The following is a 5,000-nucleotide window of genomic DNA, read 5'->3' as shown; positions in this document are numbered from 1 at the left end:
TCGGGCATTGACTCTATTTTTAGGCAAAATTATTATATACTAAGTGAAAAATGTCCAAAAAGCTTACAGCACCCGGTATTTCCCAGGCGGTCTCCCATCAAGTACTAACCAGGCCCAAACCTGCTTAGCTTCCGAGATCAGACGAGATCGGGCATAGCCAGGTTGGTATGGCCGTAAGCGAAGACTGCTGCAAAGAGAGGGCTATTTAAAGACCAGCCAATCTAATCGCCAGTACATTATATAAGTAGGAAAGAAAACCCAAAAGCTTAAAGCACCTGGTATTCCTAGGCAGTCTCTCATCAAAGTACTAACCAGACCTAAACCTGCTAAGATTCAGAGATCGGGCATTGACTCTTTTTTTTTTTTTTTTAATGAAAGATTATTATATAATTCGTGAAATTTTCCAAAAAGATTAAAGCACCTGGTATTCCCAAGCAATCTCCCATCCATGTACTAACCAGGCCCAAACCTGCTAATATTCAGAGATCGGGGCATTGACTCTATTTTTTGGCAAAATTATTATATACTAAGTGAAAAATGTCCAAAAAGCTTACAGCACCCGGTATTCCTAGGCAGTCTCTCATCAAAGTACTAACCAGACCTAAACCGTGCTAAGATTCAGAGATCGGGCATTGACTCTTTTTTTTTTTTTTTTTTTTTTAATGAAAGATTATTATATAATTCGTGAAATTTCCAAAAAGATTAAAGCACCTGGTATTCCCCAAGCAATCTCCCATCCATGTACTAACCAGGCCCAAACCTGCTAATATTCAGAGATCGGGCATTGACTCTATTTTTTGGCAAAATTATTATATACTAAGTGAGAAAAATGTCCAAAAAGCTTACAGCACCCGGTATTCCCAGGCGGTCTCCCCATCCAACAGTACTAACCAGGCCCAAACCTGCTTAGCTTCCGAGATCAGACGAGATCGGGCATAGCCAGGTTGGTATGGCCGTAAGCGAAGACTGTTGCAAAGAGAGGGCTATTTAAAGACCAGCCAATCTAATCGCCAGTACATTATATAAGTAGGAAAGAAAACCCAAAAGCTTAAAGCACCTGGTATTCCTAGGCAGTCTCTCATCAAAGTACTAACCAGACCTAAACCTGCTAAGATTCAGAGATCGGGGCATTGACTCTTTTTTTTTTTTTTTTTTTTTTTTAATGAAAGATTATTATATAATTCGTGAAATTTTCCAAAAAGATTAAAGCACCTGGTATTCCCCAAGGCAATCTCCCATCCATGTACTAACCAGGCCCAAACCTGCTAATATTCAGAGATCGGGCCATTGACTCTATTTTTTAGGCAAAATTATTATATACTAAGTGAAAAAATGTCCAAAAAGCTTACAGCACCCTGTATTCCCAGGCGGTCTCCCCATCCAAGTACTAACCAGGCCCAAACCTGCTTAGCTTCCGAGATCAGACGAGATCGGGCATAGCCAGGTTGGTATGGCCGTAAGCGAAGACTGCTGCAAAGAGAGGGCTATTTAAAGACCAGCTAATCTAATCGCCACAGTACATATATAAGTAGGAAAGAAAACCCAAAAGCTTAAAAGCACCTGGTATTCCTAGGCAGTCTCTCATCAAAGTACTAACGCAGACCTAACCTGCTAAGATTCAGAGATCGCGGCATTGACTCTTTTTTTTTTTTTTAATGAAAGATTATTATATAATTCGTTGAAATTTTCCAAAAAGATTAAAGCACCTGGTATTCCCAAGCAATCTCCCATCCATGTACTAACCAGGCCAAACCTGCTAATATTTCAGAGATCGGGCATTGACTCTATTTTTTGGCAAAATATTAATATACTAAGTGAAAAATAGTCCAAAAAGCTTACAGCACCCGGTATTGCCCAGGCGGTCTCCCATCCAAGTACTAACCAGCCCAAACCTGCTTAGCTTCCGAGATCAGACGAGATCGGGCATAGCCAGGTTGGTATGGCCGTAAGCGAAGACTGTTGCCAAAGAGAGGGCTATTTAAAGACCAGCCCAATTAATCGCCAGTACATTATATAAGTAGGAAAGAAAACCCAAAAGCTTAAAGCACCTGGTATTCCTAGGCAGTCTCTCATCAAAGTACTAACCAGACCTAAACCTGCTAAGATTCAGAGATCGGGGCATTGACTCTTTTTTTTTTTTTTTTTTTTTTAATGAAAGATTATTATATTAATTCGTGAAATTTTCCAAAAAAGATTAAAGCACCTGGTATTCCCAAGCAATCTCCCATCCATGTACTAACCAGGCCCAAACCTGCTAATATTCAGGAGATCGGGCATTGACTCTATTTTTAGGCAAATTATTATATACTAAGTGAAAAATGTCCAAAAAGCTTACAGCACCCTGTATTCCCAGGCGGTCTCCCATCCAAGTACTAACCAGGCCCAAACCTGCTTAGCTTCCGAGATCAGACGAGGATCGGGCATAGCCAGGTTGGTATTGGCCGTAAGCGAAGACTGCTGCAAAGAGAGGGCTATTTAAAGACCAGCTAATCTAATCGCCAGTACATTATATAAGTAGGAAAGAAAACCCAAAGCTTAAAGCACCTGGTATTCCTAGGCAGTCTCTCATCAAAGTACTAACCAGACCTAAACCTGGCTAAGATTCAGAGATCGGGCATTGACTCTTTTTTTTTTTTTTTAATGAAAGATTATTATATAATTCGTGAAATTTCCAAAAAGATTAAAGCACCTGGTATTCCCAAGCAATCTCCCATCCATGTACTAACCAGGCCCAAACCTGCTAATATTCAGAGATCGGGCATTGACTCTATTTTTTGGCAAAATTATTATATACTAAGTGAAAAATGTCCAAAAAGCTTACAGCACCCGGTATTCCCAGGCGGTCTCCCATCCAAGTACTAACCAGGCCCAAACCTGCTTAGCTTCCGAGATCAGACGAGATCGGCATAGCCAGGTTGGTATGGGCCTAAGCGAAGACTGCTGCAAAGAGAGGGCTATTTAAAGACCAGCCAATCTAAATCGCCAGTACATTTATATAAGTAGGAAAGAAAACCCAAAAGCTTAAAGCAACCTGGTATTCCTAGGCAGTCTCTCATCAAAGTACTAACCAGACCTAACCTGCTAAGATTCAGAGATCGGGCATTGACTCTTTTTTTTTTTTTTTTTTTTTTTTTTTTAATGAAAGATTATTATTTATAATTCGTGAATTTTCCAAAAAGATTTAAAGCATCCTGGTATTCCCAAGCAAATCTCCCATCCATGTACTAACCAGGCCCAAACCTGCTAATATTCAGAGATCGGGCATTTGACTCTATTTTTGGCAAAATTATTATATACTAAGTGAAAAATGTTCAAAAGCTTACAGCACCCGGTATTCCAGGCGGTCTCCCATCCAAGTACTAACCAGGCCAAACCTGCTTAGCTTCCGAGATCAGACGAGATCGGGCATAGCTTTTTTTTTTTTTTTTTTTTTTTATATATAAAATAATTTCGACATTTACAGTAATACATAATATATTTCAACATTAAATTTTCAGCAACTTTCCATTTACACTTTTCAAAAATTAAATACAAGTTCGTTCAATTCTGTAACAGAAATAAATTTGCTTCCCCTCAACAAAACAGTTACAGAATTCCTCCACACATTTAAGTTTTAATCATCTCTATAATGTTGCTTTATCAAAGTCTTGAAAAAACACCAATACATTTTCTTTCCTTTTTTCAAAATATTGCTACATTTCTCCTCAATCGTACTGCATACCTTGCAAAACTTAACATCATATTTAAGAGATGCACATTCCCTTTTACCGTCTTTTCCTGTACCATACCAAACAAAAACATCCTGCCCCACTCCTTATCCACAAATTTATTTCCTCCCAATTCTTCCTCACACATTGCTTTAATAATTCATGATAATCTTTTAAACTCTGACATTCTACATAAAAATGCATTAAGGACTCAACCCGCGGTTCACACCATCACATTCTCTCACAATACCTCTTCACTTCCCTCATTTTGCTGCTATCCCAATTGTTTCCTGGAAACAATAAATGTCTGCTTTCACAGCTGTTAAGATAACTTTCAAATTTCACATGTTACAAGACCATTAGCATTTAAGGGACACAATTTAAAATCATAGCAGCAAGTGAAGGGTGAAACTAAAAGAAAAAAGAGATAGCCCTCATTTCTTTTTCTTCATGTTTCCTTTCTCTCCCTTGTCATTTAGTGATCTTTTTTTCCTAACAAGCAGTTGCAGATTTTCACTTCTCCCTTCCTCATACAAATCATAATCATCATACTCATACTCATTATCATCATCATCATCATCATCAACATCAACATCAACATTTTCATTTTCCATCACACTTGAGAGGCAGTCTTAACAGAGGCCAATGATTGTGAAGTTGCATTGCCCATGGTTGCTTTACCCACAAACCTTTTCTTTACTTGATTTTCCATGCAACACTCGACCAGTCCTGTTCCAGCACTTTGAGTTATGTGATCCTTTAGCCCCGGATGCAATAGCTGACTTTCAAAGTCGTCCAAAGTATTCCCTAATGTGCCGCCTTGAACAGATCCATGTCTCCTCCTCGTTTACCCCACTGGACAAATCTGCTCCCCCCATCACATCACCATAATGTACATCACTCAGTTCTTTGCACTCTCTAGCATAATGTCCTTGTTTATCACACTTGTAACAAGTAAACTCAGGGCAGTCCCTCAATACATGTCCAGGCTGGATACAAATACGACCACACTTTTACTTGCCTGTTATGAATTACTCTAAGTGCTCAGCACCTCCAGTGTTTCAAACTTGGTTGAATATGGCAATGATTGAACAGTGTCAGTGAACTTAACTTTACAGAAGCGGGTCCCATCTGCAATATCTGTTCCTGGCCATCTCCTCCTCTTGATTGGGGATGTTGCATTGACACCCCATCCATTAAGTTTCTCCCCAAAATTTCCCTCATCCGTGATGTACACAGGAAGATTCATGAATGAACAACAAGCTCATCATTGCTCAGATCTCTAGCCATAAT

The 5,000-nt window shown here is 39.2% G+C and overlaps 4 non-coding genes and 2 pseudogenes across 4 annotated transcripts; all 6 read right to left on the bottom strand.

The window, feature by feature from the left end:
- Positions 1-60: 60 nt before the first annotated feature.
- LOC113088415 (5S ribosomal RNA) lies at positions 61-179 on the bottom strand. Its single transcript, XR_003285995.1, has one exon. It is a non-coding gene; the product is annotated as a 5S ribosomal RNA (ribosomal RNA).
- A 660-nt stretch (positions 180-839) lies between these two features.
- Positions 840-961, bottom strand: LOC113088418 (5S ribosomal RNA). The gene has a single exon (XR_003285998.1). It is a non-coding gene; the product is annotated as a 5S ribosomal RNA (ribosomal RNA).
- Positions 962-1,342: 381 nt separating this feature from the next.
- LOC113088416 (5S ribosomal RNA) lies at positions 1,343-1,462 on the bottom strand. Its single transcript, XR_003285996.1, has one exon. It is a non-coding gene; the product is annotated as a 5S ribosomal RNA (ribosomal RNA).
- A 370-nt stretch (positions 1,463-1,832) lies between these two features.
- LOC113088417 (5S ribosomal RNA) lies at positions 1,833-1,951 on the bottom strand. Its single transcript, XR_003285997.1, has one exon. It is a non-coding gene; the product is annotated as a 5S ribosomal RNA (ribosomal RNA).
- A 377-nt stretch (positions 1,952-2,328) lies between these two features.
- Positions 2,329-2,449, bottom strand: LOC113088420 (uncharacterized; annotated as a pseudogene).
- Positions 2,450-2,814: 365 nt separating this feature from the next.
- On the bottom strand, positions 2,815-2,932 carry LOC113088419 (uncharacterized; annotated as a pseudogene).
- Positions 2,933-5,000: the final 2,068 nt, after the last annotated feature.

The sequence above is a fragment of the Carassius auratus genome, unplaced genomic scaffold, assembly GCF_003368295.1.
Source record: "Carassius auratus strain Wakin unplaced genomic scaffold, ASM336829v1 scaf_tig00046318, whole genome shotgun sequence".
Classification (NCBI taxonomy): Eukaryota; Metazoa; Chordata; class Actinopteri; order Cypriniformes; family Cyprinidae; genus Carassius; species Carassius auratus.
The sequence above is the reverse complement of the archived record's forward strand: the minus strand, read 5'-3'. Positions and strand labels throughout refer to the sequence as shown.